An 11,622-nucleotide genomic window follows, 5' to 3' on the forward strand; every position below is an offset into this window, starting at 1 on the left:
GAGTGCTCAAGGCTGAGGCTAAATTAAAAGCTCGGCAAGGTCCAGCTAAAGACAATAAAGAAGCGCTTGCTGGGAGGCAACCCAGCCATGGGGCATCACTTCCTCTAAGCATTTTTCCCTATTCTTGATTTTATTTGTTTATATAAAGTTCATTGATACTAAGGTAAAGAGTCAATTGTGTAAGTTTATAGGGTTACAGAAGGATTCTGCACACAAAATAGAGAAAAAGAGCTCACTGGCAAGAAAACGCCAGTAAAAGTCTGTTTTGGGCGTTTAACGCCCAAAAGAAGCATCCACTGGGCGTTGAACGCCAGTAAGGATAGCCATCTGGGCGTTAAACGCCAGAAAGAAGCATCTTCTGGGCGTTGAACGCCAGAAAGAAGCTCCTTCTGGGCGTTTAACGCTAGATTTACAGCGTCCTGGGCGTTCAGAAAAACGCCCAGTGACAAAGGAGTTCCTGGCGTTCAACGCCAGAAAGAAGCAACAGCTGGGCGTTGAACGCCCAGGAGAAGCAGCAGTTGGGTGTTGAACGCCCAAAACATGCAGCATTTGGGCGTTCAAACGCCAGGATGGTGGGGAGGAGGTAAATTCGTTTTTTTCTTCATATTTTTCATTTTAATCTTAATTTTCATGTTTCAATTCATGATTTCTTGCATAAACATGTTACAAACCCTGATTTCTAAAATCCCTAATTTCTAAAAACCCTTCTTTAAAAATATTAAATGTATCTTAATCCATAAGCACAAATCCTTTTTTTCAATCCAATTCAACTCTTTTTCAAAATTTTCAAAACAAATCTATCTCTTTTCATTCAAAAATCTTTTCAACTAATCAAATATCTTTTTCAAATCTCCATATTATCTTTTTCAAAAATCTAATTTCATCTTTTTCAAATATCTTTCATATCTTTTCAATTTTAAATTATATCTCTTCTTATCATACTTATTTTTTTTTTAAAATCATATCTTCTATCTTATCTTTCTCCCTATTTTCGAAAACCCCCCTCCCTTTTAAAAACCCATTAGGCCTCTTTCCGCTCATCTACCATCCTACACTAGCTCTCCTTCTATCCATCTCCTTTCTTTTCTTTTGCTTGAGGACAAGCAAATCTCTAAGTTTGGTGTGTTTATCCGTGATCACTAAACCATACCCACTAAGATCATGGCTCCTAAAGAAAAATAACCCACTCCAAGAGGCAAGAAAGAGAGTGTTCCAAAACCACTTTGGAATCAAGGGAAGTTCTTAACTAAAGAACATTCAGACCATTATTACAAAATAATGGGTCTAAGATCAGTGATCCTGGAAGTTAGATTCGATCTGAAAGAAGACGAATATCCGGAGATCCAGGAGCAAATTCGAATCAGGAACTGGGAGATCCTACCTAATCCTGAAATGAAAGTGGGAAGGAATATGGTCCAGGAGTTCTATGCTAATATGTGGCAAACAGACAAGCAAAGACTATCTGGATCTGCTCTCTATGACTATCGGACCTTGGTCAGAGGAAAGATTGTTCATACCCACCCTGACAAGATCAGGGAGATCTTAAAGCTACCTCAGCTGAAAGATGATCCAGACTCCTTCAATAGGAGAATGATGAGAACAGACAAGGGCCTGGATAAGATTCTAGAGGATATCTGTATCCCTGAAGCCAGGTGGACCACCAGCACGAAGGGTGTCCCAAATCAACTTCAAAGAAAAGATCTCAAACCAGTCGCCAGAGGATGGCTGGACTTCATTGGGCATTCTCTGCTGCCCACTAGCAACCGTTCTGAAGTCACTATTAGAAGAGCAGTAATGATCCATTGCGTCATGATGGGAAAAGAAGTGGAAGTTCATCAACTGATTTCAACTGAATTTTACAAAATTACAAACAAAAATTCCAAAGATGCCAGGTTGGCTTATCCAAGCTTGATTTCTATGCTCTACAAGGACGCTGGAGTAAGGATGGGAATAACTGAGTATATCTCAGTTGAGCGACCAATCACCAAAGCATCAATGGAAAAACAACAAGCACAGGATGACCCTATCAAGAAGAGAACACAGTAATTTCTCCCAGAAATCCCTCAATCTGAATACTGGGAGTATCTTGAAATATCTATTACCAAGATGCAAGAAGCTATGGAACAAATAAAGAAAGAACAGAAGGAACAAAGTAGCATTCTTTGCTATTTGCTTAAAGAACAGGAGGAGCAAGGGCGTGATTTAAGGGAATTAAAGAGCCAGAAATTATCTCTTGAAGGACCAAGCACCCCGCAGATTAGAGGAACATCCACTTCCCAGAACAAAGGTTGTTAAATTCTAATCTTAGCCTTAACTCTGTGATAACTGTTTTTATTTTAGTTTTACCTTAGGAGTCATATAATAGTAATTAGTATCTATATTTTTGATTTTATCTCCAATTAAGCTATAATTTAATTTTATCATCATCATTAAACATGAATAAAATAGAAGAATTTCTTTAGAATAAGAGGCAATATTTTTCGAGTTTTTAATAAGATAAATTCTAATTATTTACATGTGGTGGCAATGCTTTCTGTCTTCTGAATGAATGCTTGAACAGTGCATATGTCTTTTGAATTTGATGTTTAAGACTGTTAAATATGTTGGCTCTTGAAAGAATGATGAACATGAGACATGTTATTGATAATTTGAAAAATCATAAAAATGATTCTTGAAGCAAGAAAAAGCAGTGAATACAAAAGCTTGCAGAAAAAAAAATAGAGAAAGAAAAAGAAAAAGCAAGCAGAAAAAGCCAAAGCTCTTAAAACCAAAAGGCAAGAGCAAAAAGCCAATAGCCCTTAAAACCAAAAGGCAAGGGTAATAAAAAGAACCCCAAGGCTTTGAGCATCAGTGGATAGGAGGGCCTAAAGGAATAAAATCCTGGCCTAAGCGGCTAAACCAAGCTGTCCCTAACCATGTGCTTGTGGCGTGAAGGTGTCAAGTGAAAACTTGAGACTGAGCGGTTAAAGTCAAGGTCCAAAGCAAAAAGAAGAGTGTGCTTAAGAACCCTGGACACCTCTAATTGGGGACTTTAGCAAAGCTGAGTCACAATCTGAAAAGGTTCACCCAATTATGTGTCTGTGGCATTTATGAATCCGGTGGTAATACTATTAAACAAAGTGCTTAGGGCCACGGCCAAGACTCATAAAGTAGCTGTGTTCAAGAATCAACATACTGAACTAGGAGAATCAATATCACTATCTGAATTCTGAGTTCCTATAGATGCCAATCACTCTGAGCTTCAATGGATAAAATAAGATGCCAAAACTATTCAGAAGCAAAAAGCTACTAGTCCCGCTCATCTAATTAGAATCTGAGCTTCACTCAAAAACTCTGAGATATTATTGCTTCTTAAATTATTTGTATTCTATTTTATTTATCTAGTTGCTTGAGGACAAGCAACAATTTAAGTTTGGTGTTGTGATGAGCGGATATTTTATACGCTTTTTGGGGTTAATTTCATATAGTTTTTAGTGTGTTTTAGTTAGTTTTTAGTTTATTTTCAGTAGTTTCTAGGCAAAATTCATATTTCTAGACTTTACTATGAGTTTGTGTGTTTTTCTGTAATTTCAGGTATTTTCTGGCTGAAATTGAGGGAGCTGAGCAGAAATCTGATTCAGGCTGAAAAAGGACTGCTGATGTTGTTTGATTCTGACCTCCCTGCACTCGGAATGGATTTTCTGGAGCTACAGAACTCCAAATAGCGCGCTTCTAATTGCGTTGGAAAGTAGACATCCAGGGCTTTCCAGCAATATATCATAGTCCATACTTTGCTCAAGGATAGACGACGTAAACTGGCGTTCAACGCCAATTCCATGTTGCAGTCTGGCGTCCAGCGCCAGAAACAAGTTACAAGTTGGAGTTCAACGCCAGAAAAGGATCCAAAGCTGGTGTTGAACGCCCAAAATAGCCCTACACACGTGATTAGCTTAAGTCTCAGTCCCAGCACACACCAAGTGGGCCCCAGAAGTGGATTTCTGCACTATCCATCTTAGTTTACTCATTTTCTGTAAACCTAGTTTACTAGTCTAGTATTTAAACAACCTTTAGAGACTTGTCTTGTATCTCATGACATTTTAGATCTGAACTTTGTACCTTTTGATGGCATGAGTCTCTAAACTCCATTATTGGGGGTGAGGAGCTCTGCTGTGTCTCGATGAATTAATGCAAGTATTTCTGTTTTCCATTCAAACATGCGTGTTCCTATCTAAGATATCCATTCGCACTTCAATATGAATGTGATGAACGTGACAATCATCATCATTCCTCCACGAACGCGTGCCTGACAACCACTTACGTTCCACCGTAGAATGAATGAATATCTCTTAGATCTCTTAATCAGAATCTTCGTGGTATAAGCTAGATTGATGGCAGCATTCAAGAGAATCCGAAAAGTCTAAACCTTGTCTGTGGTATTCCGAGTAGGATTCAGGGATTGAATGACTGTGACGAGCTTCAAACTCGCGAGTACTGGGCGTAGTGACAGATGCAAAAGGATAGTAAATCCTATTCCGGTACGATTGAGAACCTGCAGATGATTAGCCGTGCGGTGACAGCGCATCTGGACCCTTTTCACTGGAAGGATGGATGGTAGCCATTGACAACGGTGATCCACCAACACACAGCTTGCCATAGGAGGACGTGCGTGCATGAATCAGAAAACAGAGGAAAGCAGAATTTCAGAAGACAAAGCATCTCCAAAACTCCAACATATTCTCCATCATTGCATACAAGTATAATTTGTGTTCTGCCCTTTTATTCCTTGCAATCAAATTTGATAAGTGAATTATTTTATTGTTTTCCTGACTAAGAGTTACAAGATAACCATAGATTGCTTCAAGCTAACAATCTCCGTGGGATCGACCCTTACTCACGTAAGGTATTACTTGGACGACCCAGTGCACTTGCTGGTTAGTGGTACGAGTTGTAAAAAGTGTGATTTATAATTCGTGCACCAAGTAAAAATAAATCTTTTCAAAAATTACCTAAGATAGCATAAAACTAATCAAAGATGTCTAATACAATAGTAAAAAGTCCTATTTATACTAAACTAGTTACTAGGGTTTACAGAAGTAAGTAATTGATGCATAAATCCACTTCCGGGGCCCACTTGGTGTGTGCTTGGGCTGAGCTTGAATGTTACACGTGTAGAGGTCAATCTTGGAGTTGAACGCCAGTTTGTAACATATTTCTGGCGTTCAACTCTGGCTTGTGACGTGTTTCTGGCGTTTAACTCCAGACAGCAGCGTAGAACTGGCGTTCAATGCCCTTTTATGTCGTCTAAACTCGGCCAAAGTATAGACTATTATATATTGCTGGAAAGCCCTGAATGTCTACTTTCCAACACACTTACAAGCGCGCCATTTTGAGTTCTGTAGCTTCAGAAAATTCACTTTGAGTGCAGGGAGGTCAGAATCCAACAGCATATCAGCAGTCCTTCTTCAACCTCTGAATCTGATTTTTGCTCAAGTCCCTCAATTTCAGCCAGAAAATACCTGAAATCACAGAAAAACACACAAACTCATAGTAAAGTCCAGAAATGTGAATTTAACATAAAAACTAATGAAAACATCCCTAAAAGTAACCAGATTCTACTAAAAACAGTGCCAAAAAGCGTATAAATTATCCGCTCATCACAACACCAAACTTAAATTGTTGCTTGTCCCCAAGCAACTGAAAATCAAATAGGATAAAAAGAAGAGAATACACTATAAATTCCAAACTATCAATGAAATTGTAGCTTTTTGCCTCTTGAATAGTTTTGGCATCTCACTTTATCCATTGAAGTTCAGAATGATTGGCATCTATAGGAACTCAGAGTTCAGATAATGTTATTGATTCTCCTAGTTCAGTATGATGATTCTTGAACACAGCTATTTTATGAGTCTTGGCTGTGGCCCTAAGCACTTTGTTTTCCAGTATTACCACCGGATACATAAATGCCACAGACACATAATTGGGTGAAACTTTTCAGATTGTGACTCAGCTTTGCTAAAGTCCCCAATTAGAGGTGTCCAGGGTTCTTAAGCACACTCTTCTTTTGCTTTGGACCTTGACTTTAACCGCTCAGTCTCAAGTTTTCACTTGACACCTTCACGCCACAAGCACATGGTTAGGGACAGCTTGGTTTAGCCGCTTAGGCCAGGATTTTATTCCTTTAGGCCCTCCTATCCACTGATGCTCAAAGCCTTGGGATCCTTTTTATTTACCCTTGCCTTTTGGTTTTAAGGGTTATTGGCTTTTTGCTCTTGCCTCTTAGTTTTAAGAGCCTTTGGCTTTTTCTGCTTGCTTTTTCTTTTTATTAGTTTTTTTCGCCTATATTTTTTTCTTTTTTTTTTCTGAAAGCTTTGTTCTTTGCTGCTTTTTCTTGCTTCAAGAATCATTTTTATGATTTTTCAGATTATCAAATAACATGTCTCCTTATCATCATTCTTTCAAGAGCCAACATATTTAACATTCTTAAACAACAACTTCAAAAGACATATGCACTGTTCAAGCATTCATTCAGAAAACAAAAAGTATTGTCACCACATCAATATAATTAAACTAAGTTCAAGGATAAATTCGAAACTCATGTACTTCTTGTTCTTTTGAATTAAAACAGTTTTCATTTAAGAGAGGTGATGGGTTCATAGGACATTCATAACTTTAAGACATAGTTACTAACTACTAATGATCATGTAATAAGACACAAACATGGATAAGCACATAACATTAAGAAAACGAAAAACAGAAAATAAGAACAAGGAATGAGTCCACCTTAGTGATGGTGGCGTTTCCTTCTTGAGGAACCAATGATGTCCTTGAGCTCTTCTATGTCTCTTCCTTGTCTTTGTTGTTCCTCCCTCATTGCTTTTTGATCTTCTCTTATTTCATGAAGGATGATGGAGTACTCTTGATGTTCCACCCTTAATTGTCCCATGTTGGAACTTAATTCTCCTAGGGAGGTGTTGATTCGCTCCCAATAGTTTTGTGGAGGAAAATGCATTTGAGGCATCTCCGGGATCTCATGGTGATGAGCTTCATGCGTCTCTTGAGATCCATGAATGGGCTCTCTTGCTAGCTCCATCCTTTTCTTAGTGATGGGCTTCTCTTCCTCAATGGGAATGTTTCCTTCTATGAAAGCTCCAGCTGAGTAACATAGATGGCAAATAAGATGAGGAAAAGCTAGCCTTGCCCCAGGAGAGGGCTTTTCGGCTATTTTGTAGAGTTCAAGGGAGATGACTTCATGAACTTCTACTTCTTCTCCAATCATGATGCTATGGATCATGATGGCCCGATCCACAGTAACTTCAGATCGGTTGCTTGTGGGGATGATGGAGCGTTGGATGAATTCCAACAATCCTCTAGCCACAGGCTTGAGGTCCAGTCTTCTTAATTGAATCGGCTTGCCTTTGGAGTCAATCTTCCATTGAGCTCCTTCCACACATATGTCCATGAGGACTTGGTCCAACCTTTGATTAAAGTTGACCCTTCTAGTGTAGGGGCGTGCATCTCCTTGCATCATAGGCAAGTTAAACGCTAATCTCACATTCTCCGAACTAAAATCTAAGTATTTCCCCCGAACCATTGTAATATAATTCTTTGGGTGTGGGTTTTTACTTTGATCATGGTTCCTAGTGATCCATGCATTGGCATAGAACTCTTGATCCTTTAGGATGCCGACTTGTTGGATGGGGTTTGTTAGAACTTCCCAACCTCTTCTTTGGATTTCATGTCAGATCTCCGGATACTCATTCTTCTTGAGCTTGAAAGGGACCTCGGGGATCACCTTCTTCTTGACCACAACATCATAGAAGTGGTCTTGATGAGCTTTGGAGATGAATCTTTCCATCTCCCATGACTCGGAGGTGGAAGCTTTTGTCTTCCCTTTTCCTTTTCTAGAGGATTCTCCGGTCTTGGGTGCCATCAATGGTAATGGAAAAACAAAAAGCTTATGATTTTACCACACCAAACTTAGAATATTGCTCGCCCTCGAGCAAGAGAAGAAAGAATAGATGAAGAAGAAGAAGAAAATATGGAGGAGAAGGGGGAGGGGTGTATTCGGCCAAGAAAGGGAAGAGCGGGTTGTGTTGTGTGAAAATGAAGGAGAATGGAGGGCTTTATATAGGGAAGGGAGGGGGGTAAGGTTCGGCCATAAGGGTGGGTTTTGGGTGGGAAATTGATTTTGAATTTTGAAGGTAGGTGGGGTTTATGAGTTAGGTTTATGGGTAAGAGTGGATGGATGTGAGTGGTGAAGTGGTTATAGGGAAGAGAGATTGAGGTGATTGGTGAAGAGTTTTGGGGAAGAGTGTTTATGGGATTGTGTGAAAGAGGGGTGAGAAGAAGTGAGTGGAGGTAGGTGGGGATCCTGTGGGGTCCACAGATCCTGAGGTGATCCTATGGGGTCCACAGATCCTGAGGTGTTCAAGGATTTACAACCTTGCACCAAATTGGGCATGCAAAATGCCCTTGCACACAACTCTGGGCGTTCAGCGCCAGATTGGTGCTTGTTCTGGGCGTTGAACCCCCATTTATTGCCCATTTCTGGCGTTGAACGCCAGAACCATGCTTGTTCTGGGCGTTCAGCGCCAGCTCTTCTCCAGGGTGCAATTCTGGCGTTCAAACGCCCAGATGTTGCCCATTTTGGGTGTTCAGCACCAGAACCATGCTCTGTTCTGGCGTTGAACGCCAGCCAGATGCTTCTTACTGGCGTTTAAACGCCAGTAAGGTCTTCCTCCAGGGTGTGATTTTTCTTCTGCTGTTTTTGATTCTGTTTTCAATTTTTATATTTATTTTGTGACTCCACATGATCATGAACCTAATAAAACATGAAAGAACAAGAAAAATAAAATTAGATAAATAAAAATTGGTTTGCCTCCCAACAAGCGCTTCTTTAATGTCAACAGCTTGACAGTGGGCTCTCATGGAGCCTCACAGATGTTCAGAGCATTGTTGAGACTTTCCAACACCAAACTTAGAGTTTGGATATGGGAGTTCAACACCAAACTTAGAGTTTGGTTGTGGCCTTCCAACACCAAACTTAGAGTTTGACTGTGGGGGCTCTGGTTGACTCTGTTTTGAGAGAAGCTTACTGTGCCTCTTTTCCATGTTTACAGAAGGGTAACCTTGAGTTGTAAACACAAGGGAGTCCTCATTCAATTGAAGGACTAATTCACCTCTGTCGACATCAATCACAGCTCTTGTTGTGGCTAGGAAAGGTCTTCCAAGGATGATGGATTCATCCTCATCCTTCCCAGTATCAAGGATTATGAAATCAGCAGGGATGTAAAGGCCTTCAACCTTTACTAACACGTCCTCTACTTGTCCATAAGCCTGTTTTCTTGAATTGTCTGCCATCTCTACTGAGATTTTAGTAGCTTGCACCCCAAAGATTCCTAGTTTCTCAATTATAGAAAGGGGCATGTGGTTTATCCCTGAACCAAGGTCACACAGAGCCTTTTCAAAGATCATGTTGCCTATGGTACAAGGTATTACGAACTTTCCAGGATCCTGTTTCTTCTGAGGCAATGTCAGTTGATCCAGATCACTTAGTTCATTGGTGAACAAGGGAGGTTCATCCTCCCAAGTCTCAATACCAAATAATTTGGCATTCAGCTTCATGATTGCACCAAGGTACTTGGTAACTTGCTCTTCAGTAACATCCTCACTCTCTTCAGAAGATGAATACTCGTCAGAGCTCATGAAGGGCATAAGGAGGTTCAATGGAATCTCTATGGTCTCTAGATGAGTCTCAGATTCCTTTGGTTCCTCAAAGGCAAACTCCTTATTGATCACTGGACGTCCCAGGAGGTCTTCCTCACTGGGATTTACGTCCTCCCCTTCCTCTCCAGGTTCGGCCGTGTTGACTATGTCAATGGCCTTGCACTCTCCTTTTGGATTTTCTTCTGTATTGCTTGGGAGAGTACTAGGAGGGATTTCAGTGATCCTTTTACTCAGCTGGCCCACTTGTGCCTCCAAATTTCTAATGGAGGACCTTGTTTCATTCATCAAACTTATAGTGGCCTTAGATAGATCAGAGACTAAGTTTGCTAAATTAGAGGTATTTTGTTTAGAGTTCTCTGTCTGTTGCTGAGTGGATGATGGAAAAGGTTTACTATTGTTAAACCTGTTTCTTCCACCATTATTAAAGCCTTGTTGAGGTTTTTGTTGATCCTTTCATGAGAGATTTGGGTGATTTCTCCATGAGGGGTTATAGGTGTTTCCATAAGGTTTACCCATGTAATTCACCTCTGCTATTGCAGGGTTTTCAGGATCATAAGCTTCTTCTTCAGAAGATGCCTCTTGAGTACTGTTGGATGCAGCTTGCATTCCATTCAGACTCTGAGAAATCATATTGACTTGCTGAGTCAATATTTTATTCTTAGCCAATATGGCATTCAGAGTATTAATTTCAAGAACTCTCTTCTTCATAGGCATCCCATTACTCACAGGATTCCTCTCAGAAGTGTACATGAACTGGTTATTAGCAACCATGTCAATGAGTTCTTGAGCTTCTGCAGGCGTTTTCTTTAAGTGAATGGATCCACCTACAGAAGTATCCAATGACATCTTAGCTAATTTAGACAGACCATCATAGAATATATCCAGGATGGTCCATTCTGAAAGCATGTCAGAAGGACACTTTTTGGTCAGTCCTTTGTATCTCTCCCAAGCTTCATAGAGGGATTCACCTTCTTTCTATCTGAAGGTTTGAACATCCACTCTAAGCTTACTCAGCTTTTGAGGAGGAAAGAACTTGGCTAAGAAAGCCTTGACCAGCTTATCCCAAGAGTTCAGGCTATCCTTAGGTTGAGAGTCCAACCATACTCTAGCTCTGTCTCTTACAGCAAAAGGGAAAAGCATGAGCCTGTAGACTTCAGAATCTACTCCATTAGTCTAAATAGTATCACATATCTACAAGAATTCAGTTAAGAACTGAAAAGGATCTTCAGATGGAAGTCCATGAAACTTGCAGTTCTGATGCATCAGAGAAACTAATTGAGGTTTAAGCTCAAAATTATTTGCTCCAATGGCAGGAATGGAGATGCTTCTTCCATGTAAATTGGAATTAGGTGCAGTAAAGTCACCAAGCATCCTCCTTGCATTATTATTATTTTCGGCTGCCATCTCCTCTTCTTGTTCGAAAATTTCTGAAAGGTGCTTGCTGGATTGTTGTAATTTAGCTTCTCTTAGTTTCCTCTTCAGAGTCCTTTCAGGTTCTGGATCTGCTTCAACAAGAATGTTCTTGTCCTTGCTCCTGCTCATATGAAAAAGAGGGACAGAAAAATAATAATAATAGGGGTCCTTTTTACCACAGTATAGAGGTCCCTGTGTGAGTAGAAGAAAAGAAGAAGAAAAAATTCGAACACAGATGGAAGAGCGGGGTTCGAATTTGGGTGAGATGAAGTGTTAGTAGATGAATAAATAAATAGAAGGAGATAAGAGAGAGAGAATTTTCGAAAGTAATTTTTTTTGAAAAAGAGTTAGTGATTTTCGAAAATAGTTTTTGAAAAAGGTTAGTAATTTTCGAGAATTAAAATCAAAAATTAAAATAATTAGTTAATTAAAAAGAAATTTTGAAAAAGAGGGAAGATATTTTCGAAAATTAGAGAGAGAGGGAGTTAGTTAGGTAGTTTTGAA

At 39.8% G+C, this 11,622-nt stretch overlaps 1 non-coding gene across 1 annotated transcript; it reads left to right on the forward strand.

The window, feature by feature from the left end:
- The first annotated feature begins 10,605 nt into the window (after positions 1 to 10,605).
- LOC112780381 (small nucleolar RNA R71) lies at positions 10,606 to 10,713 on the forward strand. The gene has a single exon (XR_003191222.1). It is a non-coding gene; the product is annotated as a small nucleolar RNA R71 (small nucleolar RNA).
- Positions 10,714 to 11,622: the final 909 nt, after the last annotated feature.

Source organism: Arachis hypogaea, chromosome 19, assembly GCF_003086295.3.
Source record: "Arachis hypogaea cultivar Tifrunner chromosome 19, arahy.Tifrunner.gnm2.J5K5, whole genome shotgun sequence".
Classification (NCBI taxonomy): Eukaryota; Viridiplantae; Streptophyta; class Magnoliopsida; order Fabales; family Fabaceae; genus Arachis; species Arachis hypogaea.